This window comes from Artibeus jamaicensis, unplaced genomic scaffold (assembly GCF_021234435.1).
Source record: "Artibeus jamaicensis isolate MK-2021 breed Jamaican fruit bat unplaced genomic scaffold, CSHL_Jam_final scaffold_1964, whole genome shotgun sequence".
NCBI classification, from domain to species: domain Eukaryota; kingdom Metazoa; phylum Chordata; class Mammalia; order Chiroptera; family Phyllostomidae; genus Artibeus; species Artibeus jamaicensis.
In genome coordinates, this window is record NW_026522030.1 from 38,169,068 (window position 1) to 38,187,577 (window position 18,510).

The window sequence follows — 18,510 nt, forward strand, 5'->3', positions numbered from 1 at the left end:
TAGACAAGCTACTGATTCATTCTAAACTTCACTGAGTTAAATCTACACGTTAAAATTTCTAAGGTAAACCACTGCAGGAGTTAAGTCGAGTCCAGAACTTTGAAAATAGCAGAGGGAAAAATAAAATGAAAAAGAAAACAACCAAACTCTTAGGCTTATGGGGAAAGAAACTCAGGACAAAAGGCAACTCTCGCAACTGACATATTGGCGGGTCACTTTTTCTTTTCGGCAGGACAAGGTTAGAGAAGGGCAATTTTGTTTATACAGCGAGAGGGTAAAGCAGCTTGCTCTGAAGTAGCCATAACCAACTCCTCAAATTGAGAGGAATTTACAGTCATTTAGTCCACCCCCACACTCAGTTTGGGGACATTTCCACAGCTAATTCCCTCTGGCTCCAAGCAACCAGGATTCTCTTTAAAAAACAGAATTCAGATCACCTTGGCAGAGAAAAAGAAAACATACAACAGTCCCCAGAGAAGGTAAGAACTCCGTGCAACGTGTGTGTGTCCCGCTCAGCCACTCCTGCCGCGTGTCTCTGAGAACACGTGTCCGTGCTACGCACAGAGCAGGAACTCATAGGCTCTCCTTTCAATAAACCAAGAGGCAGATACACTATCATTCAGCGCTCAAGTCACAGGAAGAACACACTGATTAAGGGAATTTCTATCACATTCAGTGGCCCTCTGCTGCTTCCATGGCACATTCGAGGTGGTCGGACTGCAACTTCAGGGGCCTCTGGTCTGGTGTTCTATAGCCACCCCCTTCTGGAATTTTAGTCTAAAACTTTATGTCTAAAACAGCATTTCCCAGCATGTAACCGCAGGCAGGTCAGCTGCTTGCAGCTACAAAAGCCAATACTCAAGAGGCAGGGGCTGATGTAAAGGAAAGTGGTTCATTTTCAGGTGCCAGCCACCTGGAAGATGGGGGGCTCGTCACAAAGCCCATCTCCTGACAAGATGAGGGACTGGCTTCTCAAAGTCCATCTCCTGGGAGGCTGGGGAATTCACTTCTCAAAGCCTATCTCCACATCTCAGTGGGGCTAGAGGTTGTGATAAGGAGGGAGAAGGGAAGAGAACAAAGAGGTTAAGGGAGTTGAAAAGCTCTCTACGTGCAGACAGGCACAGTCTGTTCTGATAAGGACAGTGATAGTTGGTGCGCATCATCCTGGCTTAGTCATCCCGGCTCCATCATCCTGATTTTAGATGACCCTGACTTCAAGGTTTAAGGTCGGCATATCTCCTAGAGCTGGGATGCCTGAAGGTAGGGGGTCAGTGTCTTCTGAAGTTAGTTCCTAGGATTCTTATAGAAACACGCTGTTCATCTGTTCATCTACAAGCTACGTCTTAGTCAGAGTCCACACTTAGAGAAACAAGGTCAAAAGAATAATGGGTGGGTTACAATTTCTCACTGTTACAAACATGCGAATGATGGGTGGGTTACAATTTCCCACTGTTACAAACATGCGCCAGGATAACTCACAACTTTAATAAAGTTTCCTATTTTTTAAACAAGTTTTCATAAAGTGAAATAGTGAGCAGAAACAAGTGGTCAGAATTTACCCCCTTTTCCATAGACCACCTCCTAATGCTTGGTGCCTCCAGGTTCTGCTGCGCCCTTAGGAAAACCAATCCACTGCTCCCTGGAAATGACCTTGCCAGCGTGCGTGCTTCCCCAAGTTCACCTTCTCAGCACTTGACTAGACTTTAAAGCTGGCAAGTGTCAACAAAGTCCATTGCTCTGGAAGTTGTGGTAAAATAAATATAGTCGCCAACTCTTCTTTGAATGTAGTTATTTCTTCACACAGGAAGAAAAAACATCACACAGCACCCTCCCCAAAACACCTATTTAAAAACCATCAGGGCCCTGGCAGGTGCAGCGCAGTTAGCTGGAGCGTCCTGACGTAAACTGAAAAGTTGCAGGTTTGGGCCCCAGGCGGGGCATGTGTGAGGGGCGGCCGATCTATGCTGCTCTCTCACATCAATGTTTCTCTCCCTTCCTCTCCACCCGCCTTCCCCTCTCTCAGATTAATGAGGATGTCCTCAGGTGAAGATAAAAATATAATAAATTAAAAAATTATAAAGACCATCAGGAAAAACTAACCAATACCATGGCAATCACCCCAGGATTAAGCAACGCTATGAGGTTAAGGGGACCACAAGTTTCCAAAAAAAGGAAGTAATATTTAAGTTAAATGAACCAACACAGTGAAATAAACAGGACTGAAAATAATTATTTAACTTTCTTCAAATTAAAAAAAATTTTCTTCATCATAGTGACTGTGTTTTCCATTGAAGAGAGGATTTTCCTGCTGCCCCCTGCTGGTGGGAGCAGTGGGAACGGAAATCAGAGCAACCGCCAGGGGCGAGTCACTGATACACATCCAAATACAGAGTCTGTGCACCCCCCGATCAAGCAACCCCACTTCCGTACGTTCATTCCACAGAAGTATTTGCTCGAGTGCACAAAGACATGCGTGCAAATTTGTTTACACCTGTTCATAATTTTTAAAGTAAATAATTTTTGAAATATCCAACACTAGAGGCTCAGCTAACATGTAAACATAGAGAGATCTATATTTAAATGCCTGCTGGGGGATCAAGATACAAAACATCATTGTTTTCATTCCTATTTATATATATATATATATATATATATATATATATACACACACACACACACACACACACACGTATATATGAGCTTATAGGGAAAAGAGTAAGAGAATAAATAACAAAAAATGTTAAATTTCCCCAGGAGCTGCGGTATGGCAGAGAATATTTTTATATGACTGCACTACTTTTAGAATACATTTTTATTTTTTTAAAAAACAGCACACTCCCTTTTCAAAGTTTTAGATTTAAGTGTTTTTTTATTATTTGTCCAAATAAATGAACTGCTACAATATTTTATTTTAGAATGTTGCCAAGTAGCATGAACCTGGCATTGGCAACCCACTGCTCTTCCATAACGAGATTATACTGTCTCCCTGTGCTGCCTGCAGGGGCCATTTAAATTAGATTCGCCAGAGACAGGATTAATGTCCCGTCACTACCAGTAGGACTGAATCAAATTCTTGCTTGGTCCGGCCCTGCCAGGTGCCCAAAGGCCTCACCAAATCCATGAGACTCGGACCAAATCAGAAGGGGCCTCTTCTTCTTACCCAGGACTAAGGGACTTGTGACATACACCCTTAACCACTTAAAATTTAGATTTGAAAGAGTGTATGTTCTGTTCATCTAAGTGATAAATCTAAGATCTTAACTTTAAGGGTAAGAAAATGGGAGAAAAATACATTTTAATACCTCCTTTGGGCATTAAAAATATACAATAACTATGTGCATTTGGTCCACAGAGCTGTGACCTTTTCAATGGTCTCAGAGGAAACCTGTCACCCATTGAGACCCTCCATTCATCTATCCCCTCATTCATTCACTCATTGGAAATATTTATTAATACCCACTCTGAGCCAAACACGTGGCTGGTGCACCTCGGGATACCCGTGCACTGGGACAGCTGAAGCCCACGTGCGGTTTACCAACCCAGGTGTGCCCCCAAACCAAACCGCTGGTGTCTTCCTGCCTCTTCTACAGACAGTATTATCTTCTCAGAACACAGAGCACCCCACACAGTCACCCACATTCCTCAGAACACCAGCTCCACATGCACCCCCGGGTGCAGGCTGCCTGTGCAGCTCAGCTGGCAGCTGAGCTCATGCCTTTCAAATGGAACCCCTAGGCCTGCGACCCGCCCAACCTGGGCTGGGCTGCACACAGATCACAGAATCTCTATCGCTATTCAGGGTATCGGCCTGAATGCCAGCAGGCAGCTGCTTAACCCTGGGGGCCCTCTACCTGCAGGGCCATAGGAAGAGCACACGTGTGTGAGATAAAGATATTCCATATTCTATGACACAGCGATTCCTCTCCTGGCCCAGGAGAAACGTGTGAGTATGTGCATAAGGGCGCACAAAAGAGTATTCCTAGCAGCCATGTCCTGAATAGCCAACACCTGGAAACAAGCCAAATACCCATCAAAAGCAGACTGCACAAGGAAATCATGATAGATTATTAAAATGCAGTGCAAACAAACTAGAGCCACATATACACAACACATACGCACCTTAAACATACCATTCAGTGAAAAACATCCTAGAAGAGTTTGTAGAGTGTGAGATTATTTTTATAGAGTTCAAAAAGCAAATGCTTCCCAACAATGTGAACATACTTAAGACTATTTACTGTATGCTTAAGAATGGTTAAAACTGTAAATTTTACATTATGCCGTTTTTAGCACAATGGAAAAAAAGCCAATGAAACTACTCTTTTGTTTAGGTACATCTGTGTGTAGGTATGCGTATACAGTAAAACCGTAAACAAAAAGCAAGAAAATGAGGAACATAATATTCAGGATGAAGTAAGTGACCCAGGAGTGAGGCATAATGACGTAGAGGAGGGTACAAAGGTCTGTATCTGTCTTGGGGAAGGTCCATGGATACCTGTGATGAGCTCATGGGGATTTGCTTTGTAATTATGCTTTATGATGTAGATATATAATTCTTTTATGCGTACCGAACGTTTGGTACGCATAAAGTAAAAAAATTGGGGAGCACGTGAGTCCATATCACAAGCTACCTGATTCCTCGCCAAGGACCTTATACGAAATGTTTTTTAAAAAGATTTTTCTTTATCTCTTTTTAGAGAGGGGAAGGGAGGGAGGAGAGAGGGAGTGAATCATGAGCGTGGTTGGCTCTTGCACGCCCCCTACTGGGGAACCCGTCCCAGAGCCCAGGCATGTGCCCTAGACTGGTGGACTCAGGGGATTGAGCTACACCAGCCAAGGAACCAAAGGGTCGTCGGTTCCATTCCCAGTCAGGACACCTGCCTGGGTTGTGGGCCAGGTATCCAGTAGGGGGCGCCACCTGACAGGCAACCACATATTGATGTTTCTCTCCCTGTTTTTCTTCCCTTCCCCTCTTTCTAAAAAAATAAATAAAATCTTTAAAAAAAAATAAAGTTTCTTTTCTTAGATCTTGGCCAAACAAGTAAAATCCTGTATTTTACTTACAAAATAGGGAAACGTGTTAAAAAAGCCAACCAGAAAGCACAGATACCAAAAGTCTTCAGTGCCCTAATTCCCTGTGCATAGGCAACTTTTAGGCTTTTGTCCACAAACTGCTGCTTCTTAGTGATGAAGGCCAAAGGTGACGCTAAAGATTAAAACCAGCCCATAAGGGACATGCTTGCTCAACACCCCGAGCCATAAAAGTGAACACTTGTACCTGTTATGGCACTGCATTTGTTCAAACTATGGAAAAAGAACAGGAGGAAAAGTTTTTTTCCCCGTAACTTAGAAGCCTAAATGTAGAAAAAGAATACAGATTTCTGCATTAAGTATATGGAAGTAAAAAGTTCTGCTGAAAAACAAGAAATTCCCAAACACAGTTCCCAAGAGGCAGTGCATCAAGTTTTCCCCTGGAAGCCACCGGCTTCCAGAGCCCGAACACCTGGGACACAGCCGACCTGGGTTCATAAATCTCAGAGCGGCTGTCAGCTTCACATTCGTCTGCTAAAAATAAGACCAGGAATTAAAAGCCCACCACCGACTACAATCTGCCTCTCACAATTTGTTACTGAAAGCGGCAGCCAAAGAGAAAGGCACCCCTGTGGGAGGCACTTTGCCGCCTGTCCCCCACCCCTCCTGAAAGGAAAGGTTGGGAAAGAAAAGGGGGAGAGAGACTCACATGGCCTTTCAAGATCCCCAACTTTTTAACGACCTGGATCCACATCCTCTGCAGGACCTGAGCAGCCTTCATGGCCTGTGGGGAGTCACCAGCCAGGCCACTGCCCACATCCCGGCTGCTCACCCATTGCCATCCCCGCTCCTGGTTACGTAAGGCCGATACAATAGTGGCCCACATTCCCAGCAAATCCTGTTGTCATCTCGCACAGTGACATCCACACAGCGGGAAGCCAAACGCTTTGAAAAGCGCCACTTGTGGGGAAACAAGAAAACGGTCTGGACTTGCATCACTTGCCACAGCTTTCCGTCCTGCCCTCCCTCCCTTGCGAGGGAGCTAGAGAATGGGAGCCATTATTCCCGTTAGACATATAAAATGATCCAGGACGCAAGTAGAAATGAAGTAGGGCATTTGAAAGGAATACTATAGAAAGGAGTATCTGCAGAAGTATTTATCTATAGTGACCCTCCTATATAAATACACATGCACACAAATGTAGGCTGGATGGAAATGAACTGGTAACATTTTGAGTGAATTGAAATGCTCACATTGTACAGAAATTAAAAGGCATGAAGATGTTTCACATCCTTGGAGATAACTAGGTCTGTTTGCTAGAGGAAGATAAGACTGGGGGAGCTGGTGCAACTCGGAGCCAAGGCAGGGACAGAATGCTCACTCTGCAGTTTTCTCTTCCCTCCAACCTTTCTGTAAATTTAGCAGATAAAAGAAAAACAAAGGGCCTACTATCTGTGTCTTTCTTTGTCTTTACCACTTGGCAGGAGGGGGGAGGACTGGGAGTAAGTGTTGGAAAGCACATTTTAGGTCTCCGAACAACCAGAGAAAGTTTTAAGGGACGCTGCGGGGTTTTAGAGTTGGATGTCGGGGTTTGGAGGCATGGCCTCCGGGATCTGGCGAACATTCTCGCTACTGCATCAGGCGTTAGGCCCATGCACAGGGCCGAGCAGTCTGCAAGTAAGAAGAGTACCTCCCGATTTTTGAGGTAGAGATGTGCCATATATTTGGCCCATGAGATAGAGACTATATAAGAAGTCATCTGAACCAGAGGCAAGAATGTGAATTTTCACAGATCTCTGTCACTTAACTGTGGGCCTTGGATATCTGTCACCTTCTTTATAAAAATGGGGGCCATACCATCTTCCTATGCGATTCACATCGCTGTGCAACCAATCTCAGAGACCCAATGGCAGCATGAAACAAGGTGACCTCGACAAAGCATGCATGCGAAACCGCTAGTGTTAGCACAGACACTCAAAACATACATGTCCTCCCCTTGAATTTGACAACAGGTTAGCTTTTCATGGGTGCTGGAACAGCAAAACAGGGTGGGAAGGGGATGAAAGACTGTTTCAAATCTTACACTGTAGAGGGCAGAGAGTACACAGATAGGCTCCCAGCACCCCAGGCTCAGCCCAGAGCCGCTCGGCTCACTGGGCCCTGGGTGCAGAGAATCCAGGTGGGGGGGGGGGGGCTGCTTAAGGCAGCGTAACCCTGCACTCTGACTGACAGTCCCTAGGACACTAGAGCTTCCCCAGGGAGGAAATAAATACTTCTTTCCCTCAAATTTATGCATACTCTCCAGAAGTCTAAAGCACCCTACAACTTAAGAATTCTAGATTTCCAGGAGTTACAGCTTCTTCCCACACTAATTCTTTTTTTTAGTTGTGCTAAAAAAACCCACAACATAAAATCACAACCATTCCTCAGTGTGCGGCTCTGGAGCATGAAGTCCATTCCCACTGTTGTGCGGCCAACGTCTGGGCCTCTCATCCTGCAAAACTGAACATCTGAACCCATTAAACAGCTCACTACTTCCCCCTGCTGGAGGCTCCAGGAAACCATTCAACTTTCCATTTCTATGAATTTGACTACTCTGGATACCTCATGTAAGTGGAATCGTAAAGTATTTGTCTTTTTGTGCCTAGCTCATTTTATTTAGCACAATGTGCTTAAGGTTCATCCTTGTAACATGTGTCAGAATTTCCTATCTTTTCAGGACTGAATAATATTCCATTGTATGTTCAGACCACGTTTTGTTTATCCACTGATCTGCCGACAGACACTTGGATTACTTTCACCTCTTGACTATGGTGAACAATACTGCTATGACCACAGTGCGAGCACCATTTTTTATTCATTCAATAAATATTTACCAAGTGCAACACGCCAAGCTCTGAGGACCAAATGAAAGTCAGTAACACGTACAGCACCGCCCACAGGAAGCTCCGCAGAGCTGGCGTCGGAAGTGTTCTGAGTGCGCGGGGAGTGCAGGGTGCCTCCCAGGAGCAGGGGCACTGAGGTGAGGTCTGAACCAGGAATTCTGTGTGTGTGTGTGTGTGTGTGTGTGTGTGTGTGTGTGTGTGTGTGTGTGTGTTGGGGCAGCGGGGAGGGGGAGTGATGTGGTCAGGGCCCAAAGAACAGGGCCAAGACCCTGAGAAAGGCTGGGGGGGACCACAGAGAATGGCGGCAGAGCCGCCGCAGCCTGTTCTGCCTAGTAGTTGTTCAAAAGGACATTCTGGGGTGGACAGCTGCCACCATGAGAAGATCTCAAGAATGTAGGGATCTGCTTATCAAAGACTCCTAGCTCCCACAGTCACACATCCAAGAAACATTTCCAGACCGCAATTCACTGGCCCTGTGGATTGAAAGACAGAGAACACTCAGGAGACTTGACCTGGTGTGGTGAACACACAATACGACATACACACGATGGATCGTAGGCTTGTACACCCGAAACCTGTGAAACCCTGTGGGGCTGCGGTAAGGTGGGCGACGGCGTGACGGCCAGTACGGACACCGTGAAACTGACGCCCCGATGGAAGCTATTCACTGGGGATGGGAGGCCTGGGGTGGGGGAGCCGCGCACCAACCACAGGGAAGGCGCCCTCTCCCACACGGGGGGTTCTCGTGAGCTCGGTGCTGAGGGGTGACTGCCTTGGTGGGGGGGTGTGCCTTGTAGGAAAAGGTAACAGAACGGTGAGGGCCAGGAGGGGTCACCTGCAAGGTGTGCTCAAGACACTGTAAGCACTCCGTGTGGCTGGACGGTAAACCGCCAAACGTTCTCAGACCTGTCAAAATCACTTAATCTATGGCCTGTTAGTCTCAAAACACACCCGCCCTCGGAGCAGGAGACAAGCCGGTTATGAGAACTGCAAAAAAAAAGAAGCCACTGACACTCAGCAAAGCGCCACACCAAGGACTCGACACAGTTTTTCACTGAAGCCCACAACCCTGTGAGTCAGCTCCAAGTGGCCTGACTCTGGAACACTGACAACTCCCAACACTGGAGGGAGGGTGGGGAGCAAAAGGAACTCCCCTTCTCCGCTGGTGGGGACGCAAGATGCTCCAGCCACTTTGGAAAATAGTTCGGTGGGTTCCTAATTTAAAACACCCACACACACACCCATATATATGTATGGGATACATGTTATTTTACTCCAGATATACTCTCATGTCCTGAGATATTAAGGAACTTGCACATGGTAGTTCCTTTCCACAGCCAGTAGGTGGCAGGTCACAATCCAAACGCACACTTGCATGAGTCCAATTTTAACGAGCTACAAGGCAAAGAAACATGGGCAGATAATTACATTACACTTAATATCTCTATGTTCATAGTTCTGGTACACTAAGCAGCAAGGTATAATTATCATTTAAACAGACCTGTCTCATTTGTAATTACAAAGAAGCCAGTAATAAGCCAAAAAAGAAGGTGCTAATTTGGCAACACAGACGGCGATAGCCCTGGCTACTCCATGATTTTAAACCCAAGTCTGTATAACATTAAAAGATAGTTTCATTTTAAAGAAACAAACATACATCCAGCACCACCCTATGACAGGCACCAAAATAAAGAAAAATTATACACTATCAAAAGGCAGGTCAGAAAGCCAGTTATTCTAGTGCCCAGATAAAGCCTGCCAGCAGGGCTGGCCCCATAGGAGACACACCAGGGAAACTGACCCTCCCAGCCCCAAGGCACCTGCAGACGGCTGGCACTGCGTCTGCCGTGTGGCTGTGTGCCTGGTTCATGCCCCAAGAGCCAGTGAGCCCACACACAGCATCCTGAGCCTGGAAGACAGGCCCTTCCTACCAGAACTGGGGAATAAATGCAGGAAGTTAAAGGCCGTATGTAACCTCTGGAAACTGAACTGTCAACACCTGGGAGTTTGTTAGGAAAGTACAATTTCTAGTCCTACTTTGGCCGTGGCGGCAAGAACATGCATTTTACAAGAGCCCCCCCCCTCGTGATTATTATGCGCATTAAGTTTGCAGAAGCCCTGGCCCAGCAGTGCCCGGCACCAGAACTTTGTGCCATGGTGATGACATTCTGACGAAGTACTTGTTGCATGTGTAGAGTATCACAAACGTGGTAACTGAATGTGTTCTTGCCTGGTACAGTTAGCACAACCAGTAGCTGCCCCGCACCTGATGGAAACGGAGGGAGAAAACAGAACTCCCGGCGGCACCAGAACACACTCTCACTAAGGGGAGGGCAGGTCAGAGACAGGAAGGTCAAAGGCCCGAGGATTCCGGATTTCCTCCCACCCCGGGACAAACCAAGCTGTGAAAAAGAAGGAAGACGCAAATCAACAAGTCTTACCAATGACCGTGGCTTAATAATTAAAACAGAGTAGCTGGAATTTAAGTAAGTTACATGAACATAGTTAGGCTTTTTCTAAATGTTGTTCTTATGACCAAATTTAAAGAAAGAAAAAGTTCAAATGCTTGAAACAGCCTTATTTCCAAACTTAGAAGGGGGGAACTCATTATTTGATCTAAGATCTTCTTTACCATTTTATATAAACTGTCCATAAAAAAAAATGTGTGGGACCCACCCCCCCACCCCACCTGCATTGTCTCCCTTTTTCTGTAACATGGGAAATTTCAGATACGGGGGAAACGTCTTTTTTAAATTCTAAATTAAACAATGCTGAACTCATCTCAGAAAAATCCATTTCTGCCTAGTGACATAAACTGTGGACAGAACTGTATGCAATCTTAAAGCATAAAAAGGTATCCAGCATTTCCTCTTTGTGGGATTTGTAATGATCAGGAAATGAGCAAAGGCCGCTGCACAGCAAACAGACATAATCCACTAGGTGGCGCAATAATGCAGAAATAAAAAAGGGAGAGACTGCTGTTACACTTCAAGTTTAAAATTTCAACTGTAACTTACAGGAAATTAGAAACAGACTTTAATAATCACAATAAAATCCCACCATTATGAGCACGGGCCTGCGAACCAGACAATCGCGGTTCGATTCCCAGTCAGGGCACATGCCGGGTTGCAGACCAGTTCCCTGCAGGCCACTTCCCAGCAGGGGATGCACAAAAGGCGACCATACATTGATGTTTCTCTCCCTCTCTCCTTCCCCTCTAAAGATAAATAAATAAAATCTTAAAAAAAAAATTCCACCATTATAACTTTTATAACAAGCAAGGTAAATCTGTAAATAGCTGGAGAGGAGGAGGATGACCAAAAAGGAAACAGTACACTTCCAGTTATCGTTCATTAACATCAAACAAAACACAAAAGCACATTACAGTCAGTCAACACCCTGCCGTGTTCCCTACCCTGCTCTGGGCACTGTGGGACATCCAAAGGCGTTTAAACCATCTGGCAAGTAGAAGACGGCACTGTCGAATGCTGATCCCTGGGTCTAATTACAAGTATGAGAGAACATAATTTTCCAGGAAAAAGAGTTACAGGAGTCCAAGTTTTTGTGTAGAAAGTGGAATCCATTCATTGGTCCATTCAGTAAATCCTTAAGCCCCTCATTCATGCCAGACTCTGTACTGAGCACAGGAGAGTGAATGGCGAGGATAAAAACGCGGTCCTGCCTTCGTGGGGCTCACATGCTGACAAGGGTCAGCAGTACATCAAGGAGCCAGGCAACAGCTGCAAGGAAAAAACGGTGAAGGGAAAACACAGCAAGGTCTAGAATAGGAGCAACTGATCGGGGAAGGCTTTCCTTCTGCATGACTCTGGGGAAGGAGGGTTTGCAGCCCACAGAGCTGGGTGCAGAGCGGGACACAGATGGGGGACAGAGCTGGGTGCAGAGCAGGACACAGATGGGGGACAGAGCTGGGTGCAGAGCGGGACACAGATGGGGGACAGAGCTGGGTGCAGAGCGGGACACAGATGGGGGACAGAGCTGGACACAGATGGCAGAGCCTGGGTCTCAGGAAGGATCTTGGGCTCATCTATGAGTAAAATAAGTAAAACGTCTGAGGTAGGACAAGTGGATTTATATTTTTACCTAACCGAGTCCAAATGCCTCATTTTACTCAGAAGCAGGAAAGAAGTGTAAGCCTAGCTGGACAGCCCCAGCAGGACACAGGAGCTGGGAAGGAGACCTGGCACTGGGTTCCTTCCATTCTCGGGGATGGCCTTCGCAGGGGGGCGGAGGCAGGGGGCCCATCCCAGGGTTGAAGCACCAGTCAAGTGCTCCTCTTCCTGAGAAATGGATGCACACACCAGAAAACGTCCCAGGACCAAGGGAATAAACGGCACCATCAAGTGCCCATCCGAATAAGGGCCATTGCAACAATGGAAACCTACCCTTGGAAAGAAAATTCAGGTAAGGACTTCTACTGCATTTGCCAAGAAGACTCGGGCCAGGATTTTGCTTCCCTTTCCGGACAGGGGCAGAGGAGGGAGTGGGGGACAGTCACACGACACACTGAGGTCTCTCCAACTGTTCTAGTGGAAAATGGTTCACGTCCCAGGTTTGTCACTGACCGGCATGTGACCCCCAAGTTCTCCGAGCATCACGAGTGACAGATAACATGCACCTCACAGAATGGAGCAAGAATTGCATGTGAAAGTTTTTATAAACAGTAAACATACCGCAGAAATGAGATGTATTTCCTATATTAAGTAAACCCCAACTCTAAACAACAATGTGCCCCTGGCGGTGTGACTCAGTTGGCTGGAGCACTGTCCTGTACACCAGAAAGTTGGGGGTCTGATTCCCGGTCAGGGCACAAGTACGGGAAGCAACCTATCAATGTCTCTTTCTTTCCCTTCTTCTTTCTTTCTCTCCTTCTCTGTCTCTCTCCCCTCCCCCCTCTTCCTCTCTCACTAAAATCAATAAACACAGTTTTAAAATTTTAAAATAAAGAAACAAAAAATAAAAAGGACAATGTGACATAAGTTTAATAAAAGATCCTACAAATAGACTGCGTGCAGGCACTTGATATTTAATTATTTCCTGTGCACCAGGCTCTGGAAACAAAGGCCTATTGGCATAGAACACAGTCCCCGCCCTCAAAGATGCTTGTTTTTAAGGCACTGAGAGGCTTGGAAAAGTAGAGAGAACAATGGCAACTAATGCTTATTGAGCTAGGGTGCCAGCCACTGGTCTGATAATGTCTACTAACCCCGGCCCTTTCCAAATCCTAAACTGGAGGAATATCATTAATTCCTCTTCAGGACTTTGAACCCATGAGGGCAGTTTATCAAAACTTTGAGGTTTTCTCTGACAGGAAAGACTGAATGGTTTGGAATGGAAAGTCATCAGCCCAGAAACGCAACAAACGCCATCTGTCCCAAAGGTGGAATCCAGAGAACTAAGAACATCCAAAACCTAGACAGAGATGTTTTATGGTCTGGAGGCATTTCAGTTACATAGCCTTTCTCAATCCTAAAACAGAATGCACTTTGAAGTTTCCTTTACCCACATTTTCTTGTACTGATACAACTGCTTACCCGGGAGGACGTCCACACGCGGGACTTCCCAGTGGCCTCGTTATCAGTCACCTCCCTGGACGGAAACAGGCGAGAACAGCCCTCCTCCGGTGCGCAAGTCCCACCTGTACTCTCTCTTTTGCTCTCCCACGGCCAGCATCCGGCGTAACTACTCCAGGATGGCAAAAGAACAGGCAAGAAACTCCGGGAGTTCTGAACCAAGGGCCAGCAAACATTTTCTTAGAAGGCCACATAGATTATATATTTTAGCATTATATAAATACTTATATAGCCTCTTAGAGTGTAACCATTTTAAAATGTAAGAATAACTTCTAGATAGTAGGCAGAAAAACAAAAACCAAACCAAAGACCGCTTGTCTATAGTTTGCCAATCCCTAGTTTAAACTTGGGACAGAGGACTACTGTGCAGGTGTCACTTATCCCAAATTTAGTGACAGACGCTAATGTGTCTGTTCGCCAAGACATGGTCTCTACCTACGAGGGGCACACGCAATTTTTGATTTTTGCTTTCCTTTCTCGGTTTTCACTTTTTTCTCCAACAAGCCTTAGGGTTGTCCTTAGCATCCAGTCACTGGGGATAATCCTGCTTCTTTCTTCTTCCTTTTAAAATGAATTATGGGTAAGTTCTTAGTGGGTACGTGACCCAAAAGTTAGGTCAATTCAAAGTGAACTACACTCAGTTTTGGCAGCAATGGAACACCCCGGGTTATATTTTACCTGATCTAAAATCTGAACTTGTTCACAATTTCCAATCACATTCCGAGCGGGAAGCCGGCCTGAGATCAAAATCTTGCTTCGGGCTTTCCTCAAAGTGGACAATTAACTACTTGTGTAAATATCACCAACACACGTGCCGGGCAAGGCTCTGTGGGAAGGGCTGTGACGGACCCAGAAGCAAAAACCTTCCTCATGTCCAGCTGGAAGCTGCCTGTGAGCCCTGCAGCCCGCACAAAAGGACCGTGAGGACACAGCACCCGTGGCCCAAGGCACGCCCTGCCGTAGAAGGAAATTCCTACAGAGAGCTGTGAACCCTGGAAGTTTCCAATACCCGCCATGACGTCTGATTCAGATTCTGATCAAAATTAAATACCCGGCATTTGTCCCGGCCGAGGTCAGAACCAGAATCACCATTTCCGACAGAGTCGGCCTGAGCAGACTCCCGGGAGCCTATCTACCGCATCCATTCTGGGCCCTGGGGGAGGAAGCCACATGGTGCAGTGGTGAGGAACCAACAATGGTACCCTGGGTAGCATTCCGGGGAGGAACAGGGAAGAAATGATGTTTGGAGATTGCCTGGCTCTTTCTCCCCTTTGGGCTGGGTGGGGCTCTGGTATTCGAAGGCCTCCCCCCGTCCCAAGGCAAACGCCTGGCACTCCACAATGGCTTGCTCCATCACCAAAATACTCTGCTCCAAAATTCCTTCTGTTTTATCCAGAATCAAAATTCTCACTCTGCCAATGCATATGGTCTCAGACACACATCGGAAAAACCTGCGTGTTCTATGTCACACTAATGTGTGAGAAACTGGTAACCTAAACCTCTTGGAGGAATTTGATGTTTTAAAAGGCGTACTTTGACCCTCAGGAAACGTGTGATGGGGTTCTGACCTTCATCAGGGCAAGCTCCCAAACGTAGCCTATCTGAGATGCTCTAATTCCACGACCCATGTGGCTTTGCGTACACGTTTTTCTTGCCGATGAACTTTTTGTGGGAGGGTTGATAGAACAACAGTCATTCCTAACTAGAGACTGTGGGCGTGAAGTCGGCTTTCCCCTCACATATTCTCAGTATTTCTATAATACAACTGTGATTTTAGCCCGTTGTCTGTGTAATCTACTTCCCCATCAGGCTGTGTCCTGCTCATCTTAGAGCCCGTGGGGCCCCTACAGCAGTGGACACGCACAGCGAGGTCACTGAAGAAGGCAGGCGTCTCTCAGCAACACGGATGCAGTGCTGTCACGCACAGTTCCGGGGCAGGCAGCGGGGGCAGGGTGGTCCTTTACACTCTCAATGATGCTGTTTCAACTCCTACCATGACGCTAAGTGAAATGAGCCAGGAAGTAAAAGACAAATACTATATGATCTCACCTATAAGTGGAACCTAATCAAAAACAAACAAGCAAGCAAAATGCAGACGTGGAAATAAAGAACAGACTGACAGTGACCAGAGGGGAGGGGGAGGGTGCTAATGGGGGAAAGTAGGGGAAGGGGCATCAAGGATCAAGTCTAAAGGCCACATGGACAAAGCCAAAGGGGGTAGGATCAAGGGTGGGAGGCAGTGAGGGGAAAATGGAGACAACGATACTTGAACAACAATAAAAAATGTGAAAAAATGAATAAGTAAACAAACAAATAAATTCCTAACAATAACAGAGGGCCTGTGGCTTCTCCCCCCATTTCTCTGCCCACCCGCCTCTGACAAGCAGAGGCTGGAGCAGCAGAAAGAACCTGCAGGTTTCAAAGGTGTCAAACGGGCCTGGGTCGGTGTGACCCCAGGCAAGTTGCTTAGCATTGCTGAGCCTCAGTTTCCTCCCCTATAAAATCGGGTCTTAGCGCCGACCCCTAACTGATTGGGAGTACTCAGTGAGGTCTGTTCCAAGGGTCTAATGCTCCATCAGCCTCGCTGCTTCCTTCCCTCGCTTCATTAGAGACAGGTGACGTCTTAAGGCACAGAGCCACACCAGCTGCACCTGACCGTGTCCTGGGCTCCCTCACAAGTAGGCATTTTACACAAACATCAGGAGTCTGCTGAACTCTTGGGAATGCAGCTGGAGGGAGCCTACCCAACACACCCATAATATTTATAGAAAACAAGGACACAGTGCAGAGCTGTTTTGCGAGCTCCATAAATTCATATCTTAGATCTGTCAGTCCAATAATGCAAAGTTTTTCAGGTTCCACCGGCCTCCAAGCGGCCTGCAAAGTGCTCTTTGGGGAGGTGAGGAACCTAGGAAGAAAGGGAGAAAACACACACTCATGCTGACCACACGTCGGTCCTCTGAGGGTCACCTTCTCTCTTCTTTTCACCTTCCTTCACTTGCCTGACCTAACAATGCAAAGAACCAGACCTGCCTGCCTTCAAGAACTCACAATCCAGTCCTGGATGGGTTGCTCGGTTGATTGGAGTACTGAACTCATACATGAAGGTTGCAGGTTCAGTCCCAATCAGGGCACACGCAAAAAGCAACCAATGAATGCATAAATGAATGGAACAACAAATCAATGTTCCCCTCTCTCTCTAAAATCAATTTTTTTTAAGTGGGGAAAAAAACCTCACGATCAAGTCCCCAACATTAAACTGCACCCCTTCCCCACATGAGGTAGAATCCAGGCCTCACTGAACACACATTGCTCTTATGAAAGGACAGACACATGCACTGAAATTTATGTCTGAGGACGTTTTGTAGTTCACTGTTTCCAAGCATTTGCTTTAATGAAATTCATCCCAATCAAAAAGCTTATGTTGTGCCCTGGGGTGGCTCAGTGGACTGAATGCCAGCCTGTGAAGCAAGGGGTTGCTGGTTCCATTCCCAGTCAGCACACATACCCCAGGTGCAGGCCAGGTCCCCAGTAGGGGGGCGTGCCAGAAACAACTGCACATTGCTGTTTCTCTCTCTCTCTTCCTCCCTGAAAATAAATAAATAAAATCTTAAAAAAAAAAAAGCTTGTTGCTTCTCATGAAGATAATGGACAATCCTTGCAGCAGGCAACAAAAACAGAGCCAATATACCTGAGCTGGACCAACTGAAAGAGACCGAGAGACAAGACAGCACCCCAGTTTTTATGACACTGCAATGCATAAATCATTAACCCAAATAGAAAGCCAAAAGAAGAAGTCTGGTGACTGTCTGGAATGATATGTCGCTGCTGTTTGCTCCGGATAGTTCACTGCTACAATAGAGTCTAGTCAGGCCAACACTTATATTTAATCATCCAATAGCACTCAAAGACAACTCAGAACAGCAACGCAGCTGTTACTTGGAGCCTGCCGCTGAGCGCAAGGAGCCCTTTCCCCACAGTGACCGTGTGTGCTCACCTCTGCTCCTCTTCTATCACCAGGCCAGAGACAGTGTTCGAGGCAGCGCGTCTGACTGCAGACGCTCTGTGGTAGCACAGAGCGAAAGCATCGCCAATTTGTCTTCCAGACAAAGTACATCACGAATATGATACTTAAGAAATTTAGCAGCGCCGGAACTCATTTTTATTTTTAACCCAGCTCTGGTGCCCCACATTTCACAGAGGAAAGGCCCACAGAGAATTTTATCTTTACAAAGTGGGTGACTAGCCGATTTCTGAACGTGAGGAGGTTTCTGGGACCGAGGAGGGTGATGGCGCAATTTCTTGGCCTTTCTCAATTCCCTAACTTTTGTGGAACACTGGTTCGTGCCAGAACTTGACTTACGCTGTTTAAAAAAATGTTAAAGGATATCATTAAACAAAGATACAGGTCGTACTTCACAAAAACACACACAGCAGCACCACGCGTTCCTTCTTCCAGCTGTCACACTGCGAGCTGGAACACTGATAGACCGGTCAGACACATATATTTAAAACCAGCCATTTTCATTGAAGGAGTGAATTAGGTCAATGCCCTTAAGAAACTCCCCTTCAGCTCCATTTTCCACTGTTCGCACAGTGAAGCCCTTTGTCCATTGTGTTAGTCACTGTAAACTGTTTGGACATCCATTGTGAGCCCTGGCTGACTGGGTAAGTCTGGCTAAAAAGAGATAAAACAGGATTCTGTCAATATATCTCTAGCACATTTAAATTGAAGAAAGCCTTGCAAAGCTTTCTCCCCCTTGCTCTGATAAACCAGGTGCTGAAATGAAGTGACTGGTCACGCTTATCTTGGAGCTCAGAATATTTGCTTTCCTTATTGCTTTAAGTTTCTCTACAAGGCACCTTCAGAAATAATGCCACAGATACATGCCTAAAATAAAACATTAACCAATAAATCACTTGGCCAGTCTGTGTCTAGCTAACCACTTCCCCAAAGCCGTAACAGTAAGGTCTCTGAAAAGTAAAAGCAGCTGGAGTTATA

General features: G+C 46.2%; 1 protein-coding gene across 5 annotated transcripts in view; it reads right to left on the minus strand.

The window, feature by feature from the left end:
• TJP2 (tight junction protein 2) overlaps positions 1–18,510 on the minus strand; it is a 91,119-nt gene that overhangs the window by 41,555 nt on the left and 31,054 nt on the right. For 2 of the 5 annotated variants that reach the window (XM_037157596.2, XM_037157594.2), the window contains exon 1: positions 17,506–17,525. The exons of the other annotated variants lie outside the window; for them this stretch is intronic. The gene's annotated coding sequence lies outside the window, so the exon portion shown is untranslated. Of the gene's footprint in view, positions 1–17,505; positions 17,526–18,510 lie in introns of those variants that run through there. 5 annotated transcript variants of the gene reach the window in all.